Source organism: Anomalospiza imberbis, chromosome 6 (genome assembly GCF_031753505.1).
Source record: "Anomalospiza imberbis isolate Cuckoo-Finch-1a 21T00152 chromosome 6, ASM3175350v1, whole genome shotgun sequence".
NCBI lineage: Eukaryota > Metazoa > Chordata > Aves > Passeriformes > Viduidae > Anomalospiza > Anomalospiza imberbis.
The window spans coordinates 55,322,092-55,344,339 of record NC_089686.1 but is presented as its reverse complement, the minus strand read 5'-3'; the positions used below and the strand labels follow the sequence as shown (position 1 = coordinate 55,344,339).

The window sequence follows — 22,248 nt, the reverse complement described above, 5'->3', positions numbered from 1 at the left end:
GGGGCGCGGCGGCGCCGCCTGGTGGCGCCCGGCGGTAGCGCCGTGGGGCGGGGCAATCCCGGGCCGGCCGCGGGTTCCAGCGGGGAATTCTCGCTGGGATGCAGGAGAGCCCCGCCTGCTGCGGGCAGGGGCCTCTGCTGGGCTGGTGGTCGCCTGCGCTACCGATATTATCACGTAAGGATCCCACTAGAATCACGTAAGGATCCCACAAGAGCCAATTCTCTTGGAAAAGACCTCCAGGACCACCGAGTCCAACCTGTGACAGTCCCCAGCTTGTCACCCAGCCCAGAGCACTGAGTGCCACATCCAGTCATTCCTTAAACACCTCCGGGGATGAGGACTCCACCACCTCCCTGGGCAGCCCCTTCCTGTGTCTCATCACCCTTTCCATGAAGAAATTCCTTCTGGTGTCCAACCTGAACTTCCCGTGGCACAAGTTCGGGCCATTTCCTCCTGTCCCATGCCTTGTTCCCTGGGAGCACAGCCCAGCTCCAGCCTGCCTCCCCTAAGGGAAGGGAATTCACGGAGCAATAAAAACTCCCCTCAGCCACACCTGAGGCTCTCCCAACATCCCTTCCCTCCGGAAAACTGCCCAGCACAGCACTGTGGTCTCCCTCGTGGACAGGGCCTGGCACACTGCTTTCAATGCCCAGCATGGAAAAGCAGTGCTTTCCTATCAGGGAAAAACGTTCCCAAGAAAGATGGAGAGAGCCTATGCACAAGGATATGGGGTGACAAAAGGGAATGGCTTCCCAATGACAAAGAACAGGGTTAGATGGACTATTGGGAAGGAATTGTTAGACCCTGGAATGCATTTCACTGGAGAGCCATGGCTGCCCCATCCCTGGAAGAGTCCCAGGCCAGGTTGGACCAGACTTGGAGTAACCTGGGATAGTGGAAGGTGTCCCTGCCCATGGCAGGGGGGCTGGAACTGGATGAGCTGTAAGGTCCCTTCCAACCAATCGCCCTCTTCACAAAAAAACCCTCACGAGGATGAGCACACCACAACAACCATCCCATCTGGGAGGAAGGACAGCGATTCCCTTTGAACACAGCAGCTGCCATCATCCAAGGACACAACTTAGATGCTCCTACTGCAAAAAAAAAAAAAAAAAAAAAAAAAAAAAAGCATTGAAAAATAGAGGGAAAAAAATAAATCTCTGTCCCAGAAAAGCTGATCCAGCAGGGAATAGCAGCACATCCTCGCCTGCCCATTTCTCCTTAAAGCAAGTGGAGCAGCCTGCAAGTGGTCTGCTGGGTGATATCACCGTACCTGGGAAATAAAACAGCCTGACAGGGGCGGAAAAACATTCAGGAAAGGCTTTGAAGCTCCAGAATTCATTTGTGCCAAGGCCTTTGTATCCCGTTCAGGCAGAAAAATCCCACTCACGCTCATTCCGAGTCCCTTTATCTCCCCAGACAGGTGCAAAGTGGCTCCGGTTTGGATGAAAAGCTGCTGCCAAATTTAGCATTCCGACAAATCGTTTCATCCAGCCCGTGGCACTTCCAAGGTCTCCCTTCGGCATGGTCCGCTCCCGGCTGGGCAGGCACACCTGGAAGCCCTGAAACCTGGAGCAGACAGAGGGAAGAAGCTCAAGAAGACTGGAAATTGTTCTTTTATTCAGGGAAATACAATCGGAAGCCATCTGAGGCTTTCCAAGGGGTGGGATAGAGCACATCCCAGCCCAGATCCTGCCAATTAAGGGACACAAGGCGATTAATCTGCTACAGCTCAGGATTTCTGCATTCCAGCAGCTCCAGCTGCCCGTTTCCAGCCTGGCTCCACCGAATTGCAAGGGCCAGGCTGCATTTATAGCCCAGCTCCAGCGTTGGGATTCATCCCAGTGACCCCCAGGGCTCCGTTCCCTGACTCCTGTATGGCAGTGACACCATTTACAGGCAATTTCGGAATGTTTTGGATAAACTGGATGCCTAAAGCACTAAGGGAAGGATTAATGCCCTCAGAAATCCCATTTTCCCCCTGCTGTCATGACACAGAGGGCGAGTGGCGAAGCATTTAAGGGAATTAAGGAATTAATTTGAGCCTGTCACAAAAGACGTGATTTTCCGTGATTTTCCCATGGATCTGTCCCCACCTCCAACCTCTGGAGCAAATCCATTCATTTCAGAGCTTCCCAACCTGTGGGAAAGGGTTGGGTCTGGGTTTAAATGCCTGGGGCAACGGCATGGCCGATGTACACACATTCCTGGGAATCCTACAGCTTCAGAGGGAAGCAAGGGAGAGTTAGAGCATCCCAGACATCCCTCAGCTGGGTTATCCCTGTGGGTAACTCGGATGCAGCATCTCCATCAGGGCATCACCAGCCATTTCACAAGGAAACCTCCAAAGACCCCCTGGCTTAAGGAATTGTTATTCCCTACTCACCTCTGGATGGATCTGTGCTCTTTGTGCAGGAATGACCTGGGAATATGAGGAAAAGGGAATTCTGTGGTGTTCTTCCATCTGGAGCATCATTCCTCAACACACGGATATGGCACAGGGCTGTTCTACACCACAGCCTTGGAATTCTCTATATCAGCCCCCGGGATAAGTCTGGACCACTGTAGGCAGCCTTGGAGCTCTGGAGATCCCTGGAATGTGCCAGGAAAGATTCAGTCAACAAAGAGCCCATCCAGCTGGGTGTGCTGAAAAAAAGCCAACAGATTCCAGGGTTAAGGATTCTCCTAAACCTAAAAGCAAACCAACCCCTCCTCCAGGGAATTTGGACAAGGAACAAGGCTCCAGGAATAGCTGGGAACATGGGAAGCTTTTTATTATTATTCAGTTTGTTGTCATTGCCACCGCCCCCAGGCACAGCACATCCAATCCCGCTGCTCCAAAACCCTGCTCCTGTTGGGCTCCCAGTCGGAGTCAGATGCTCCGTTACTCCCAGGGTAACGAGCCCCTCTCCTCCTCCCCCATCCCAACCCTGCCAATTTCCCTCAGCTGCTCCATTAGGATTACAATAAATCATAGGGAAATAGCGTGAACAAGGCTGCGAGTGCAACAGTCTCCCTGGCACAGGGATTCCAACATCCAGGGTATCCAAACCACCTCTTCTCTCCTCAACCCCTGCAAACACCAGGCTGGGCTCCATCACCCCTGGAGCAGGCACAGGCTGTTGCAGCTGGCTGAATTCCAAGGAGTGACAGCAACAAGGGTCCTAGGAAAGTGATTTTGTTGTTCTCAAAGGGGACAGGCCACCAGGGAAAGGTTGACAGCAGCATTATCCCGACATTTCCTCCAGGGGAAAAATTCCAGCACCTCACTCACTGTCTCTCACTCACTAGGGAATATCAGTTATTGAATAATTGAGGCTGGAAAAGGCCTCCAAGATCATGGAGTCCAACTCTTCCAAGGCCACCACTAACCCATGTCCCCAAGTGCCACATCCACACGGGTTTTAAATCCCTCCAGGGATGGGGACTCCATCCCTGGAGCTGGTTCCAATGCCTGACAATCCTTTCCATGAAGGAGTTTTCCTCCATACCCAATCTAAATCTTCCCTGGCACAAGCCGAGGCTGCTCCCACTGTGCAGCCAACCATAATTCCACATGAAATTCCCACCAAACCACACAGTTGCCAACCAGAATTTGGGAAGCACTTTTAAAAACCACACCAACAGGCATCCCTGTGCCCCATTCCCATGTCACCAAGCAGGAAGTGCCTGTGTTTGCTTCCATCCCCGTGGTGGCTGTGCCTTCCCAGCCCTCCCTCCCTCCCTTCCCAGCGTGATTCCTGCCTTCGATTCTCTGGAGACATCAGCCTCCATCACCTCCTACCAAAGCGTTGCTAATCCAGTGCCTCCAGACTGTTCCTGCTCCTCAAATCCTTCATTACCCCAGCAGATCTCCCCAGAAACCTGCTCTTCCCAGATGCCCCCCAAGCCAGCACCTCCTGCCTCAACCCTCCATGTCATTCCCAGCCCCTGGTAAGCTCCCAAAGCAGGGATGAGCAGCTGGCAGTGTCCCCCCAGCAGGAGCAGCTGCTGCAGCTCTGCAGAGAAACAGCATCACTCAAACCTTCACTAAAAATCATTCCCTAAGGGAGAGGCTTCTCCCGCACTCTGGATGTTCAGAAAAATCTCCCCCTCCAGCTGCCTCGGCTTTCCGTGGCTCCTCCAGCTCCAGGAAGGGATTTGGGGAGCCCAGGCTGCTATCCCACCCCTGAGCCTGAATCCCTAAAAAGCACTTAATTCAGAAGGGAGACATCCCCGTCAGAGCCAAACCTAGGGAGAGCAGGTCCAGGGATAGCTGGAAACCCAAATTCAGGCTCAGGCTTGTACACTGGAGGCTGGAATGCCAGCCAGAGGCAGAGCAGGAATTGGGAAAACTCTGTCAGGCACCCGAAGGGATCAGACATGGAATTCTGGAATGGTTTGGGTTGGAAAGGGCCTTAAAGATCATCCCATTCCACCCCCTGTCATGGGCAGGGACACTTCCTACTATCCCAGGTTGCTCCAAGGCCCATCCAACCTAGTATTGAACACTTGCAGAGATGGGGCAGCCACAGCTTGTCTGGGAGATCCATTCCGGTGCCTCACCACCCTCATTATTTCTTCCATAAATTCCCAAGTTGTGGGCAGCACCAGGTCCCACTGCAGGTAAGAAGGGCAGAGCAAGGCTGGCACATTCCCAGCTCCTTCCCTTGGGCACAGCTCTTCCCATTCCCACCTGCACAGGCTGGTGACCTGTCCCTTCCTTAGGAACCCCCTTTCCATCCTCAAAGCCACTTTCCTAGCAGGATCCCTCCCTTTTCCAAGAGGTTCCCACGCCGTGGGCTCGCTCTTGGCACGTAGTAAACACACCCATGCACACATGGATGGGTTTGACTCCACAGAAAAAGCCTGGAGAGGATTTCTCCCACAGGTTGCATCCTGGAATTCGGCACAGCCCTCACTGCTCACGATTCCAAGCACAAACTCCTCTTTCCAGCTGCTTTGCTAAATTGGTGCCAGATCTAACTCTGGAAGCCAAGCCTCGGAGACTTGCTATCAATCCTGCCAGCACTTCCCCCTCCCAAGGACATTATCCAGCATTATCCAAGCTGTGACTCCTCAGCCCAGAAATTTCTCCCTGGGAAGGAGCCATTGCCATGGAAAAGGACCATTAAATAACAGATCACTGGGGTTTCTCACCACTGCTCAGCAAAGCTCAGGGCATCTTCCTGCCTGGCAGCTCCAGGTGGCTTTTCCTTTGGGAAAAATGAGAGGATAAAGCAGTGCTCCAGGCTGTCGGGATATTTGCCAGCATCCTCCATGCTCCCCTTTGGACAAACCCATCTTTCCAAAGCTTTTTCACATCAGGTTGTGAAAGTCTCGTTGTTCTGCAGGGAATTAATAACAGAAAAAGTGTGGAAATGAACCCTAAAGGCTTCAAGGGGAAGAAAATGCAAACCCCCGAGCTCCCCTGAGTCCCCCCATCCTCCCCTGAGGATGTGCTTGCAGCACTGGCAGCCACTGGAATTCCCAGCTCCATCCCAGCCCTGGCTAATCCAGGTGCAACAACACCGTGTCACTTTTCTTATCTGCTTCACCTCCGCCAAAATTCCTTCATGTTATTCCTCCTCCCCGCCCACCTTTTGAATGCCCTTGGCTCCATCCTCCTTCAGGAGGAGAGCTCCAGCCCAGGAATGAATCAGGACTTTAGCAGGAGCTTTAGGGATGTGGGATGCCTTCACCCCCACAAGCAGGAGCACTGGCCTTTTCCCAGGGCTCCATGGCACAAACACAACTTCCCTGGCTGAGACTCCAAACCACAGGAATTTACCCGGAGGATGAGCTGCTTCCCGATTTCCAGGAGCCTGCTCACCTCCTGTGACAGGAATGGCTGTGGCAGGACAGGGAAATTTAAGGATCAGCTGTGTTGTTCCTGTCAGTGCTCCAGGGAAGCAGTGTTGGAGAGCTCTCCATCACCAGGCAGCACCTGCAGCCTCCCAGGCTCTCTGGAAAGCCTGGAATGCTGCTGTCAGATGTGGGCACAGCACGAAGGATGAGGATGCTCCATGGAGGATTTGATCCCTCCCCGCAGGCCACGTCTCTGGACATCAGTTGGATGCGACTGGAGAGCAGCAGCTGGAGCCAAGGCACTTGGATAATTTCATTAGGTCAAATCCCTCCCTCCTCTGCTTCCTCAGGATCCTGCTCTTGCTTCTGGAGGCAGGTGGACTGAACCAAGAGGTTTCCCGTTAAGGATTCCTTCCTGGCTCTGCTCCTGGCTCCTTTCCCACTCCTCACACCAGGCTGCAGAGCCATTCCCCGCTTCTGCCGGACCTCAAAGCCTTGTCTAACCCACTTGGCTTCATCCCAGCTCCAAACTGCCGGAGGGGGAAGCTCAGCTCTCACCGGGAGACACCGCTGCCCGTGGAGATCCCAAATCCTAAATTGCTGCACAGCTCCTCCACAAAGTCCTGGCAGAGACCTTGGGATCACAGCCCAGCAGGCAGACAGGAGAGGAACCTCAGAGCAAAGCAGAGGTTGGAGACCAGTAACCGGGAATAATTATCCTAAGGAGAAGTTCCCAGCTCCCTTCTGTACAAGTCCATGAAATATAGCAGGGAATGTTATCTTAACCCAGAGGAGAGGAGGCTCAAGGGGGACTTTCTCCCTCTCCATGATTCCCTGATGGGAGGGTGGAGCCGGGTGGGGGTCAGGCTGTGCTCCCAGGGAACAAGGGCCAAGACTCAAGTTGCCTCAGGGGAATTTCTCTTTGGATTTTAGGGAAAATTCCTTCATGGAAGGGTTGAATCAGCCTGCCCAGGGCAGTAGTGGAGTCCCCATTCCTGGAGGGATTTAAAAGCTGAGTGGATGTGGCACTTGGGGACATGGATTAATGGTGGCCATGAGTCTGGGTGGCTGAAGTCAATCCTGGGGAGGTGTTTTCCAGCCTGAACAATTCCTGAAGGAGAGGAACTGGAAAAGATCACGCTGGAAATAAAAAAGCAGCAGGCAGGAAAGTGAGCAAACAGCCCCTGTCCAAGCTTTGTCCAAGAATTCCTGGGAGAGGAGCGTGCTCTGATGTCAGGACTCTGTGCCACAGTGACAGGAGATGGGAATGATCCAGAGAGGCAAAAAGGGAAGCGAAAGAGGGTCTGCCAGGCAGGATCAGCCTCAGACACTTAATGAAGGAGAAAAGGACGGATGGTTGCTAAGGGAAATGGGACAGATGGCTGGCACCAGGAACTTGCTGACTCTCGGAGACTCCAAACTCTTTTTTTGGGAAGTGGCAGGGCTGAGCAGGCAAACACACAGCGGCCAAGCCCAGATGACCACTTCCCCTTCCCCCCCGCTCCGAGTGTCAGGACGGATCACGTCGGAGCGGAAAAGGTCACGGAGGCAGCGGGAGCCAAGGCGCATTTGCGCTTCTGCTCATCATCAACGCTCCCCCCGCCAGCCCTTCGGCCTCCCCTTCTCCAGAGGCCACCGGCACCATCCCACAGGCAAATCCCAGCAGGCCCCGGGACAGTGACCGGGCAGAGCTGCGGCTCCCAGAGAGGGAAAACCGCAGGATGCTGGCTCTGGAGCTGCTGTCTGTGAAATCTCATGGCTCCTGGACATGCTGTCTCCCAGATCCGTTTACACCTCTCCCTGACATTTAAAACCATCTGAGCCTTTTGGCTTCTGCTGCTGTCATCCCTGTGCCAGGGCTTTTCTGGCTCTAAAAAAAGCCTGGGAGTTGATTTCCCGGCAAACGCAGCCCTCCCAACAGGTCTCCAACCGCGGTGGCAGGGCAAAGGAAAAGGGGGAGAGGGCGGGAATCGCTGCTGCCATGGAGGCGGGAGACCTGCCAAGAGTCTGTCAAATCCTGACGGCCACAAACAAGGCTCTGAAAGCAGGAGCTGGGAAGAAAAGAGGGGAAAGAATCCCTTGGCAGCAAAGGTGGTGGAGCTCCAAAGCTGAGGCACGCAGCACTGCGTGCTCATCCAGGCTGGGATTTCAGGGATCCAACGGGAAGAGCAGGGGATTTGGGGAACGTCTGCCCACCTCGGGCTGGCCCCAGGCACTGCCACATCCGTGGGCATAAAACAGAGGGACTTGGGAAGGAAGCACCTGAAAGGTCTCCAAGAGAGATGGAGAGGGACTCTGGACAAACTGGAGTGACAGGACAACAGGAATGGCGTCCCACTGCCAGAGGGCCGAGTTAGATGGGATATTGGGAAAAAATTCTTCCCTGTAAGGGGAGTGAGGCCCTGGAACGGATTTCCCAGGGGAGCTGTGGCTGCTCCATCCCTGGAAGTATCCAAGGCCAGGTTGGCTGGGGTTTGAAGCAACCTGGGATAGTGGAATATGTCCCTGCCCTTCCAACCCAAACTATTATGGGATTCTCTGAAGGGAAAGTTCTGGAAGCAACAATTATGTCTCCCCTGTCCCACCTGTTCACAGGCATCTCTTGGATTGAAATCACCCCAGAAAAGTCCACTGCAGTCCAAAAAGGAGCTGCAGATCCCAAAATTCAGTGACCAAGAGCCCACAAGGAACCTTCACTGGGCACTCAGTATTCCCAGTAATCCCACATCCTACAGAAACTGGGGGAAGTCCTGAGCAGCAAGGACAGGATCATCCACTCCCCAGGATTGCTCTGTTCCTGCTGCCAAGAGGAGGAGGAGGAATTTGCTCCACACAGCTCCAGCCACAGAGCACCTCCACAACCCTGCCAGGAGCAGCCAGTGCTATGGAAAACATGGAAATGCCTGGATACTACTGAATCCAAGGATCACAAAACAGTTAGGGTTGGAAGGGACCTTAAAGATGGCTGAATTCCAACTGCCTGCCATGGGCAGGGACACTTTCCACTATCCCAGTTTGCCCCAAGCCCTCCTCAGCCTGGCCTAGAGCACTTCCAGGGCTGGAGCACCCACAGCTTCTCTGGGAAACATTACAAGGCAGCTGATGCTCCACAGAAGGATGGAAGGACACTGGACATACCACCATCACCCTCTGGACTTCCTTTGGGCCACCAGAGATTCCCAGGAAGCGGAGAAGATGAGGAGAAGTGCCAGTGCCAGCTGGGAGTTGCTCTTCCAGCCCATTCTGCTGGCTGTGTGGGCAGCTCCACCTTGGAGCCACATTCCAAGGAGCAACAGCTCCCAGATTCCGTGCCAAGCTGCCACTGGCTGCTGTTGAGATAAACCCACACAAACAAATAGATGCCAGGAGAAGTCAGGAAGATATGGAATACAGCAGCATGGATGGGCTGTCCCAAGGCTGGCTGCTCTCCAGCTTGTCCCTCCCAGTGATCCCAGTATTTGGAGATGTCACCAAGCACAGATTGTCCCAGTCCCTCAGAGCAAGGAGGAGTTTTTCAGAGGGTCACACCCCCTCCTCTTTGCCAGCAGCTCCAATTCAATTCCCATGGAGTTGGAATGCCCAGGGACTGGATGGTAAGGGTTGAAGGGGAGCATCCACCTCCGGGTAAGGAGGATTCTGGCTCTCCCAGAGCCAAGGGAACAAACCCCATAGACACATCCTTGTCCCATCCCCATCTGTCCCATCCTTGTCCATCTGACTGGTGGAATCTGTGGGAGCAAGGCCAGATGGATTTGTGTCACCCAGGCCACTTCCAAGTAGGACACAAAGCTGAAGTCCCTCATCCCAGGACACTGACACTGAACATCCCCCAGGAAAAAAAATTGCCTTCAAATTCAAACTAAGTATTCCAGGAGAGGCTGATCCCACAGACATGGACAACACTAAACACAGACCCTAAAAAACCCAAGGATGCTCTCCCAAACTTTTTAAACCCTTTGCTTTCCTCTGCATCCACAAGGAATTCCATGCCCTCTGTCCCTCCTGCCAGGTGCTAATGAGGGTTCCCCTTCCCCTCAGGCAGCAAATTCCCTTTCTGGGGGAAGAGGGCCAGGGATTTGTGCCGTGTCCACCCCTGGCAGGCACAGAGCCAGGGACACGCCGGCATTCCAGATGTCCGGCTGCCGGCACAGTGACTCCGGCTGCGCCAGGGCTGTCCTGCAAATGAGCCCGGCAAGACACAAAGAGCCTGATTTCCCAAATTAAGCTGCTGGAATTACTCATCCCAAAATCAGCAGCATCAGCTGCTCACAGTGACACCAATTACACGCAGTCACTGCCCGGTGCTGCTTCCCACTCATCCCAGCACATCCCTACTACAGGCATTCCTAAGGCATGCAGCAGTGGAGAGCCAAGCAGGAATTATTTTAAACCAAAAAAAAAGGTGGATTTAGATGGAATATTGGGAAGAAATCCCTCCCTGTGAGGGTGGGGAGGCCCTGGCACAGGTTGTCCAGAGAAGCTGTGGCTGTTCCTGGATCCCTGGAAGTGTCCAAGGCCAGCTTGGATGGGGCTTGGAGCAACCTGGGATAGTGGAAGGTGTCCCTGCCCATGGCAGGGGGTGGAAGGAGATGATCTTTAAAGTCCCTTCCCACCCAAACCATTCCAGGATTCTTCCAGCAGAAGTGCCACCAGCTTGGGACATGGAATAGGCATGAGGTGACAGGAGAAGCTGGGAGAGCCCCGGCTCTCTCCACTGCTGGACATGGTGAGGACACACCTTGCAGCCCCCCAGAGCAGCCATGGATCAGGGGGAAGCTGGGCTGGAGCAGGCAGCTCCAGGAAATCGCGTCACCGACGCAGAGCGGAGCTTTACAAGAGTCTCTCCTCGAAATGGTTTTTGCTGGATCACCAGCCCGGTTTTCAGGGACACTGACTCATCCTCAGGAGTGCTCTTGCTGTCGGTTGCACTCCAGATCAGGCAGCAATTCCTGACACACCTCTCAGCTATGGGCGAGCATCCCTGAATCTGCTAGCTGGATTCTTCTCCTTGACAGAGGCCAACTGGGATACCCAGAGCCAGGGAATCATGGAGTGGTTTGGGTTGGAAGGGACCTTAATGCTCATCCAGTGCCACCTTCTGCCATGGGCAGGGACACTTTCCACTATACCCCAGGTTGCTCCAAGTCTTGTCCAGCCTGGCCTTAGACACTTCCAGGGATCCAGGGACAGCCACAGCTCCTCTGGGAAATCCATTCCAGGACCTCACCACCCTCACAAGGAAAAATTCCTTCCCAATCTCCAATCTATACAGGTGCTGTGGCTGTGGAACACATTCCCCCTTGTCCTGTCACTCCAAAGTCCCTCTCCAGCTCTTAGAGACACTTTAGGCACTGGAAGGGGTTCTATGGCCTCCCTTGAGCCTTCCCTTCTCCAGGCTGGACACCCCCAGCTCTCCCAGCCTATGTCCATCCCTCTGGCATCTCCATGGCCCCCTTTGGCCTCTCTCCAGCAGCTCCACATCCTCCTTATAGTGAGGCACCCAGAACTGGACACAGCATTCCAGGTAGGATCTCACCAGAGCAGGAGAGAGGGGGGAAATCCCCTTTCTGAACCTGCTGGCCATGCCAGGGAAAAATTAATGTGGGAAGAAAATGGAGGAAAAATCCTGATCCATCCCCAGGGCCCACTTGCCCCCCCAACCATGCTCCAGACACAATCCAGGAAGTAACTCACCTTCTCCCAAAGCACTTCCAGCAGCTCCAGAGCCTCAGTCCACATCCATCCCACCAGCACAGCAAGGAGCCCACCAGAACTTCCAAAGGGGTAGCAGCCCCCCTTAATTCCCCTTTTATCCCGCCTCTGCTCCAGCTGTGAGGCCAATGGGCAGCACCTGGGATGAGCAGGGAGGGAAAACAGGAAAAGCTTTTACCAAGGGCAGAACCCCAACATCTCAGGAATAAAAAGTGTTTTGGGAGCCTCCCACTGTTTCTGGCCTGTCCATCCAAACCTGACAATGCCATGCCTTCCACCTCCTCAATTTCCTGGGGATAATGGGCCCATCCATCTTCCCCTCCCACTCAGGGGTGTCCAAATCTCCTTCCCGATTCCCGCGCCCCAGCCCCGTGTGGGTGCAGCTCCAGAGGCTCTAATGAGGGAGCTCATTTACCGTGACCTAAATATTCCCTGTGCTCTGCTCGCCTGCCTCGGCACCTCTGTAATCCATGGAACAGGAGTGGGATTTCTGCAGGGGAAGAGGGTCAGCATCTCCCCATCCCAGGGTTCCTCTGGCCATCCCTCTTTCTGCTCCCTGCATGAGCTCCTTGTTTGGGGCAGCCCCAGATTCTCCTCCTTCCCACATCTCTTTTTCCCTCTGGGAAGCAATCCCAAGGGAAGGAGGGGCTGGGACTGCTGGCAGCCACCCCATCCCACTGCCCAGCAGTGCTCCAGGAGTGGTACAATCCCATCAGGGAGTTTCCTCCTTCTGGAAACCATGGCCAGCAAGGAACAATGGATGGGGTGACTGCGGTAGAATATTCCAGCACAGCCAAGCTCCCTTCCTGCTTTTCCAAGGCTGTTTCCCTTGGGAATGCGTAGCTAATTTAGCCAGAGGTCGGGCTCCCTGGGCCTGGGCTGAGGGAGGATGCAAATGGGACAGTTTGCTATAAAAAGCCATCAGCAGCTGCTTTTTTTGGAAGTCAGGTATTGATTTTTCCTTGTGGAGCTCTGACTGGAGGGCACAGCATGGAATAGGGGTGGGACCCTTTCCTGAATAACAGAGCTGGGAGTGATCCCAATGGTGGCACATCCCACTTGGATCAGGTGTGAAAGGTGATGAGCGAAGCACAGCCCCACCATTGGCTCCAAAAACGACCCCAATCCCACACCTGCTCCCTCCTTTCCAGACATCCCTGTGATACTGCCAGGCCCTGCTCCCTAAGAGGGTTTCCTGGATATTCCCACCACTTTAGGGACATCTCCCATGGAGGAGCAGCAAGCTGCTGGGCTGGGGACACAGTGCTATCTATTTGACCATCCATGGAAAGCTCTCTGGAAGTGCAGCTGCAGCTGCCCTGAGGGTCCTGGATGTTCCCATTCCTCCTCTCTCCCTCTCATTTTCAATACCTTTGCCAGCAAAAGGAAAAATAAAGGAATTGCTGCTCGCAGCAGAAGTGATTTTCCACTCCCGCCTCTCTCCCACACTTGGATCAGCCAGGACCGTGGCCTGAAATCACATTCCATGCATTAACATCAATCTTTCCCAGAATCCCCCCATCCCGGTGGCGCGCCGGGACTTTCCGGGGTGGTTGGTGGCTCTGTGCGGAGAGTGGTCCCCGCTGGAGGTGTTCCCATGACAAGTGAGCCGGGATGCGGCCCCGTCCCATCCCGGGTGGTTGCGGGAGCAGGGAGATTCGTTCCATCCCGGAATTCCCGTCGCCCCATGTTTCCCGGGATGCTGGGACGCTCCGTGGCCCGGGGCTCTCCCGTGTATCCCGGGCCTCTCCCGGTAGTTCTCCCCGGGAGCCACGAGGAGGAGCTTTCAGACCGCACCGCCGCATCCCGGGGCTACCGGCGCATCCCGCCGCGTCCCAGTGCTCCCTCTTCCCAGACATCCCAGTGCTCCTGGAGCAGCCCTGTATCCACAGCGATCCTGATGCTTCCAGAACTCCCGGTCATCCCATCTGTTCTCAGGGTTCCCGGTGTTCCTGGAGCATCCCTGTGCTTCAAAGGGTCCCAGTTCCAATGCATCCCAATGCTCACAGTGCATTCCAGTGTTCCTTCTTTTCCCAGAGCTCCCAGTGCTCCTGGAGCATCCCTCTCATGAACCCTCATGTTCCCAGTGCTTCCAGTAAACCCCTCTGTTCCCAGAGTTCTCTGTGCTCCTGGTGCATCCCAGTGCTCCTGGTGCATTCCAGTGCTCCCACCACTCCCGGTGCTCCCAGTGCTCCCAGTGCATCCTGGTGCTCTTCCCAGGGATCCTGATGTTTCCAGTGCATCCCAATAGTCCTGTGTATCCCAGTGCACCCTGGAGTTCCTCATGCTCCCATGCCAGCAGTCCCAGTGCTCCTGGTGCCATTGGTTCCCCTTGGCCCTTCACACCCATTCCCAGGGCTGCATTCGAGGGATTCCATTCCCCAGCTCCATTCTCTCCACCTGGGGACCCACATCTCATCCCTGTGGAAAACCACTCAGCAAGGGCTGGATTCAGAATGGGATTTTACCAGAGTTCTCCAGAAGCTGCTCCAGCTCCTCCTGTCTCGTGCTGCTGCCCTGGGGCTTCCACATGGATGTCTCCTGTGTGCTGGGATAGTGGTCCATCCCATTCTTTCCCACTCCTTCTCATCCTATCTTATTCTTTCCCATCCTTTCCCTTCCCATCCCTGGTGAAAGTGTTGGCATGAGGGAAGTGGGAGCATCTCCAAGATGGGCGCCCGCATTCCCGCTCCTGTCCAGCCCCAACCATCACACCCCTCCCTGGGATTTGCACTTCCAGCTCCTCCAGGATGGATCCCCATCCCATTCCTGCTGGCAGCCGGGTTGTCGGATCCTCCCTGGCACTGCCAGTGGAGCCGTTCTAAATCCAGCACCTGGGATTGGGGTGGGAGGATTTGCGTCAGCCAGTGACACTCGGCTGAGGAGGGGGATCCCGGCAGGATGAATCACGAAGGGAGGAGTTCCCCAGATCAGGATGGGGCCCAGAAGGGGTGAGACACTCAGGATGAGGCTGGAAGGAAGGGGAAAAGGAGCCTTTGCTGTTCCTGGAGGAAAGACAGGCTGGGATTGTGAGATGTGCCATCCTCCTGCTTCCTTCCCGCAGCCCCCTGGGATGGAGAGACTCCCTGGAGCCCAGCAAGGCTGAGCTCAGCATCAGTGCTTCCCTCTGCACTTCCCAACTGGAATAACCTGCCCTGGGTGTATTCCTGCTTATCCATACTTGGAACCCCAAAACATCAGCAGTGGATGGGAAAGCTCTGTTTGGGCTCCTTAGATGGGCACAGACATCCCATCCCATCCCATCCCATCCCATCCCATCCCATCCCATCCCATGCCATCCCATCCCATCCCATCCCATTCTTTTCTCATCCTATCCCATCCCATTCTTTCCCATTACTTCTCATCTGTTCCCATTCTTTCACATCCCATTCCATTCCATCCCATTCATTCCCATCCCTCCCCATTTCACCTCATCCATTTCCATCTGTTCCATCCATTTTCATCTATCCCACCCAATTCCTGCCCCTTATCCCACCCCATCCCTATCCCACTCTCCGGGGAAGGATTCCCTCCAAGTGTGGGCAGAGGCCACTAACGAGGGCAAGACCCAGTGGTGCCCAGTTAAGTGCTGGCACTGTCCCAACCCCTCCCACCTGAGTCTGGAGTGCCTCCATGCCCAGAGAATTCCCTGCAGGAAAGCAGGGAATAGCAAATTCTCCCACTAGGCTAATGCCTCCCAATGTCCTCCTCCAGTTCGTGTCTCATCTTCCCGATAAAGCCCCTATTGAGCATCATGGACACACCCCAGCCACAGGGATGGCTCTGGAGCCTCTGGAACACCAAGACTTCCCTCTCCTTCCCAGCTCTTGGAGAGGAATCAGGAAGAGCGACAGGCACTGCTGAAACGCTGCGAGTCCTCATCCAGGCAATGAAATGGCCCGTTCCCAAAATACCCACAAGGATCACACATCCAGGGAAGGCAGCAGGTGCTCGACAGCGCTGGCGGGATCCTGCTGCCTTCCAAATCCTTTTTGGGAATTCAGACAGCCTGCTGTGCCATGGAATGTCTCCATACCCATGTGGGAATAACGGGTAGGGGCAGGAGAGCGAGTTCTTCATCCCAGCGCTCCCTGCCGCGGCTGGAATTGCTTTCCCGCACTGCGCTGGAGAATCGGGAAGCCCATCTGGCACTCTCTGTGCCAGAAGCTGGGAATCTGTGAAGCGTGCCGGAGGTGGCCGGTGCCGGACATCTGCTCCCGGCCTCAGGGAGTGTGGGAGTGGGAGGGGACCGGCAGCGGTGCATGACTCCGGAGCCGCAGGCTGCTGGAAGCGTGCAGGGAGCTGATAGTCCCAACATCTGTCAGCAGTTGGCACGGAGCCGGAGCCAGAGCTGGAGCTCTCCCGATCCAACACAGCATTCCTGGGATGGCTGCTGTGTTTGGATCAGGGCTGAGCACTGGGGACTCAGCATGGAGCAGGACCAGCCTGTCCCGAGGAGCCTTTTCCAAGCTGCAGGACACAAATCCTCCCATCCCACTAAATTGGGTGCCAGAGGATCTGGTGATGGTGTTGAGGAGGGATCAGATGGGATTGGGATTGCTGTGTGACCTCTTTTTGGCGGAGAGGATGGGATGAAGTTTCTATTGCCCTGTGAGGTTGTGGGAGGCCCTGGCACAGGTTGCCCAAAGAAGCTGTGGCTGTCCCATCCCTGGAAGTGTTCCAGGACAGCTTGGATTGGTCTTGGAGCAAGTGAAAGGTGTCCCTGCCCATGGCAGGGGTCTGGAATGAGATGACATTTAAGACCCTCTCCAACCCAACCATTCCAGAATTCCATGATCTTCAGCTGTGGTGCTCACACTGAGAAACTGGCCCCTTCCCAAGCACCTGAAGATCCTGGAATCCCAGAATGGTAGGAGTTGGAAGCAACCTTAAGGCTCATCTCTGTCCCTGATTACATGGGAGGTGTTAGAGGGGCTTGGCACAAGCTGTTCCCAACAATCCTTAGCCATTAAATCCCTTCTCCCAGCCATTAAGTGCTTCCACAAGCAGTTGTTTATCTCCAGGCCAGGATGTCAGGTGGGTTCCCACCTTGGCTCTTCCCATAGCTGGCATGGGATCAGCCTCCCTCCTCCTTGCTTCTCCCCCCGCTCTGATCCTGCCTTTCTGCATCCATCACTGGCAGGTGCTGGAGGCTTTTCCAGCCGGATTTGCTGCAGAACTCATGGGGCTGTCCTGGACTTTGCTCCGGCGCCTGCGGCAGGACAGAGATGTTTGGATAACAAGCGGATGTGGCAGCGCTGGCCATGGATCATCACCCCTGTGTCATCACCTTCCTGCGCTCCTCCACCCCTGGCTTGCCATGAATTCCTGACATTCCTGGTTTTCCCAGAGTCCTTTGTGCAGCCAGAGTTTTTTGGGATATTCAAGCAGCGCTCATCCTATCTCCCTGCCCAGCCCGAGCTGATGGGTTCTGTGGGATCTTCTGCCATGTGCCAGGTTTCGATGCCCACTGGATGAGGATTGGGCATGGCTGTATCTTGGCACCACCCTGGGACCGTGGGATCCCATTTCCAGATGGGATCTTTTCCCGAGATTTTTTTCCTCTGGGCTACTTCTGCCCACCCTGCTGCTGCCTTCAGAGGGAAAATCCAGGCCTCTCCCACGGCTTTGGAAGGAGGGTTCACCCCAAAATGTGTCTGGGGAGGCAATGAATTCGAGGTGGCTGCGTAAAATTTCCCAGGTGTGGGAGAAATCCATGGAGCTGCTGGTCAGGGGAATGAATGCAACAGGAATGTCTCTCTCCAGCCCCTTCCTGTCTGATTTTCAGGCAAATCCTTCATTTTCTATCTGATTTTTCCTGATCCCACTGACCTCATCCCTGCCTTCACAGCCATGAGAATCAAAATTGCTCATCATCCATCCATCCATCCATCCATCCATCCATCCATCCATCCATCCATCCAATGCAGGAACAATTTATCCCTAATTGTACAGTGACTCGGCCTTTCCATCCTCCAAAAAAAACCCCAGAGAGGCACTTTGGGAACTCCTGAGGAGCCAGAGAGCTCGGCTAATAGAGGTCACCGCTCATTACGGAGCCATGCTCCGCAAATTATCCAACATCACGATGTGGAGAGCGGTGGTTTCGGATGCGCTGAGAGCTCCTGGCTCCATGTTGGCAGCACCGGAGCACTTTGGAATGGGAAGGGAAAGGGCAGTGCCTGCGCTGTTCCTTCCCTGGCCAGAGTGTCCAAGGGCAGCTTCTTCCAGCTCTGCCTTTCCCAGGCATCGACCGCCGGCGCTCATGAAAAAAAGATGATCCAAGGCCGGCGCTGAAGGGCTGGGAAAGCAGCGGGTGGGAGGATGGGGTTCAACAGGATTTCAAGGTGGGGGGGGGGAACCACTCCCAGGCTGTATCCCAGCATGGCTCTTCCCCTGGCAACACCTGGAATGCAGAGTGGGATCATCCAGACACCCTGTGTCATCATTCCCAACTTCCCCTGGGACAGCATTCCACCTGCTGGGAGCACCAATCACTCCCAAACCCCTTCCTGGCTGGTTCCGGCCTTCCCAGTCAGGATCCAAAGGCACAGCGGGGACTCTGGGAGTCGGGCCCTGCTGAGTCAGGGCAGCGGGGCTGGAGCGACTCCATCGATCGAAACCTGATCCCAAATTGGCTGCGGAGAAGGACCCCAGCACGACCCGGCTTTGAGCTGCTAGGAAGGACAAATCCTCCTGTCTCCGCAGGATTTTGGGAGGCAGGATCCATGCATCCCTAGCCTAAACCCACTGCAGAGTCTCCTGGTTCCACATGGGGTTCTCCTGCATCCCGTGGCTCGGAGCCAGCAGGAAGGATCCTGTGGAGCAGCCTCAGATCCCGTCTCACCTGCCGAGCAGCTGCTCCTAGGGGCAAAGTCCACGCTGCTACATTCAGCCTCCACCTGCTGCCTTTCCCGGCTTTCCTCGGAGCTTTCTGGGCACCCTGGTGATGCCAGAGGGCCCAGAGCTTCCCTCCCTGTTCCAACAGCCAGGTGATCCCTGTGGAGCCAGGGATGCCTAGCACTGGGAAGGCAGCTGCCTCCAGGATGACAGAGAGCTCAGCCAGAAGAGTTTATAGCCAAAATTATCCCAAAAAGACAAGGAGCATTGGGAAGCTGAGACTCAGACTGGACCATGTGGCACCATGGAGTGGGGATGAGGTGGCAGGAGAACAGGGAATATGTGGCATCCCCCATGGTCATCCACCCTGGCTCGTATCTCTCCATCCCCAGTATTCCACATGAATTATAATCCATGTTCCTGGTTCCAATTCTTTTGTTCTTTTAATACTTTTCTGCCTGGTATAGGAGCAGGAATAAATTCCTTGGATGGATAGTGCAGCTCCAGGGCTGGATGGGTGATGTCCCAGGCTCTCCATCCACATTCCTGGTGGCTTCAGGCTCTATCTGGAAGACCCTAAAATTCCCAACATGTCTTTTTTGGGAGCCACCACACCTTGGCCCCGCCCAGGGACACGCTGGCGTGCCACAGGCATGGAAAACTCCAGCAGCCCCAAAGGGCTGGAGCCACGCAGAGCAAACAGGGAGGATGTGCCAAGGGCAAATAGCGCTGGCCATGGAGGGAATGTCCCTTGGAGCCACTGGCAAATGTGGCGCCGCGTGGCTCTGCCACACGACGGATGCTCCCTCCATAATTAAAATATCCAGAGGATACTCAGTCGCCACCGGGATGATTATTCCCATTCAGTGGGGGAGGCCTGGCTGGGGTTCTGCTGCATTCCCCGCTTCCCACTGCCCCCACGGGCCGGCTTCCAGCCTTCCTTGCGGATCCACAGCCCGCGGATCCACTGCGCTGCTCATCCACGGGCCAGCGAGCTTGTCCATCATTTATCCACTCATGGAATAACACACGGGAGGATGAGCATGCCCCCGGAGCCCATCTCCGCCGCTCGCCTTCCCGTGCCCCCCGGGGGCCTCTCCCGGGATGCGCGCCGGGAGGCGCCCGGGGCAGCTCGGCGGATCCCGCCCGGCCGCCGGACCGGTTCTGCCCCGCGCTGTGTTTGCACAGAGAAGGCAAACACGGTCCTGCTTCCGCAGCGCCGGGAGCGGTGGAGCGGGAATAGGGAGCGATGGGAACAATGGGAGCAGCAGCCGGGTGCCGCTGCCGGCTCATTAACATCTTCATTAGCTGTGACAAGCGCCGGGTCGCCGCCCGCTCATGTCCGACTTGAGGAATAGTTCCCTTCCTAACCCCCTGTAATTGCTCCCGTTAGGCTCCAAAAATTTCCTCGTTTTCCATGGAATTACCCCCGGCTTGGCCTCGGCCCGGAGATTAATTTGGATAAACAGCTCCAGCGAGGGGTAATAAATACAAGGGGAAAGGTTGTCTCCGTTGGGTGGAGAGGGAGAAGAGGAAATATCCATTTTCTTCTCCCAAAAAGAGGGAAATTGAGGAGAAAGGAGCTGGATGACTCCTCCTGGAGTGGTCAAGCAGCAGAAGGTCCCTTTTCCAGGGAGTCCTGAGCGGGCACTTGGGAGACATCCTGGAGACACTGGAGTATCTTCCTGCCCAGCAGGGCCACGTTGGTTTGGGATTTGGTGTGCCCAGGGATTGGGAATGGCAGGGGCTTCAGGCATCCAGGGCTTTAGGATGGCAGGGACTCAGACACCCAAGGATTTGGGAATGCAGTCGCCCAAGGAATTGTGGCACCTAGAGTTTGGAATGGCAGCAGTTTGGGCACCCAGGGATTGGGAGCACCCAGGAATTTGGAATGGCAGCAACTCAGGTTACGTAGGGGTTCAGGGCACCAGGGACTCACCGGGCCCTATTTTGGGCCAACTTTCTCCTTCCACGCTGGCCTAAGAGGAAGGAAAATTCTCCCGGGCAGGTGCTGGGGCGCGGCGGGCGTCGGAGGCTCACGCGTGGCCCTCGCCGAGGCGCCGGGCCCGTGACTCAGCAGCGTTCTCCACCCACCTGGCCCCACTGGAAGTGACGGCGGGAGCGGCTGAGTGGGAGCGGGAGGTTACGGAGCTGCCGGGCTGTCTGTGCGTGCGGGGATGGGGATTTCAGAGCTCGCTGGAGTGTGTGGGAAGCGAGTGGAGAGGAGCGGAGTGAAAGCCAGGGCCGCTGCCAAGGGCTCCATGAGAAGATTCCCACGAAAGGGGCAGAAATCGTTCCAAAGTCAAAATAAAGCTCTGTAGCCACAGGAAGATGCTCCGTCAGCCCTGGAGCACAGAGGGGCAGAGAGGTGCCCTTTTCCCAGCCCATCCGGAGTGCCAGGAAGGCTGGCAGCAGGCTGGCACTGCTCCCCCTCACTGGAAGACTTTTGCCAGGGTGTATGTGCCAGAGTTTGCCTGGCACACGGCTCCCAGCCGGCTTTCCAAAGTGGGATGTGAGGTGCTGGGAGAAGCCCCCATTCCCAGGGGAGGGCCACCGGGATAGAGCCCCTGGTGTGAGTCAGGCACATGAGACCAGATCCCACATCCCTTACCTCTTATTCCCCTGCCAGGGAATTCCACAGCACTGTAAAGTCTCCGTTGCCTCCAGTTCAGCCCCATCCCTCGATCCAGTGCCTGCCAGTTCGGGGTTTTTATAAGGAGGTGTTTCCTGCTTTATTCCATGCTCTAAACCCAACCTAGGGGCAAGGAAAGTCCCATATTAGTTTCCCAAAGAGCTTCCAAACCATGGCTGTGGTGGTTTCCTGCCTTTTCCTGGCCCAGTACGATTCCAGAGATTCAACTTATTCCCAACAGTCTGGGTTGGAAGGGACCTTTAAAGGTCATCTGGTCTGAGTTCCATTCCACAAGGTCAGGTTGGGCTCTGCCTCTGGAGGTTCCCACTAGTCCTGGACCAGCCAGGAGTGTCCCAGCCCCATTGCCCCATCCCGGGATGAGTTCCTGACCCCATCACCCTCTTCCTGGGATGGATCTCTGATCCCCTCACCCCAACAGAAAGTGGGAGCCAGCACGGTTCCCAATTCCAGGAGAAAACCCCCAGTCTCCACCACCTTTCCCCCTACTGTCGCCTCCATCTATGGGCACATCCTGCATCAGCAGGGTCTCCTCCTTGGCCGCGCCCCCTCTCACCCCGGGGACCCCCAGGCCAGCACCCCTGGAACCCAATTGGAGCAGCAGGAATTCGCCGGCAATGGCCTTTGCGCGACGGCGGTGGTGGGGGGGGGGGTGGGGGGGGTGGGATAAGAGGAGCGAGCTCCGCGAAATCCACTCCGTGTTTTTCGGCGCCCGCAGCGCCCGCCGCGCCCGCAGTGCCCCGGCAGCGCCCGCCGCGCCCCGGCTCCGCCAAAACCCGGCCTGGATTCCGGCGGAGCGCGGCACGCGGAGCCTGCGCGGGCCGATAGGGATCCCGCGCGCGGCCCCACGCGTGTGCGCGGGGACCCGGGGCGGACTCGGCCTTCCCAGGGAATGCCACCGTGAGAACACGGGTGGGCGGCCCTGTGTGCCACCGCTGTGCCGGCCCTCCTGTCCCTGCCCCGTGCCACTCGTGTCCCACTCCCCACGCGGCTGAGACGCGCGAATCCGGGGGGACCGCGGCCCCGCAGCCGCGTTACCGGCGCCATCAGTGCGGGCTCGCGGGGGCGTCACCGCGGGCGGTGTCACCATCCCACGCGTGTCCCCCTCTCTCCGTGCGCATCCCAGACCCCCCTCCCGCCCCCCCGCCACTCCGCTCCCTCCTCCCTTCCCGGCGGCTGCAGTTTCCAATCCCGCCAGCAGCGAGCAGCAAGTGGATGCAGGATCGCGCCGCACACGCACCCGCACACACCCGCACACG

General features: G+C 56.1%; 1 protein-coding gene across 1 annotated transcript in view; it reads right to left on the bottom strand.

Annotated features, from left to right (window-relative positions):
* Positions 1-22,248, bottom strand: part of TMEM138 (transmembrane protein 138) — a 92,301-nt gene that overhangs the window by 23,017 nt on the left and 47,036 nt on the right. The gene's annotated exons all lie outside the window — the stretch shown is intronic.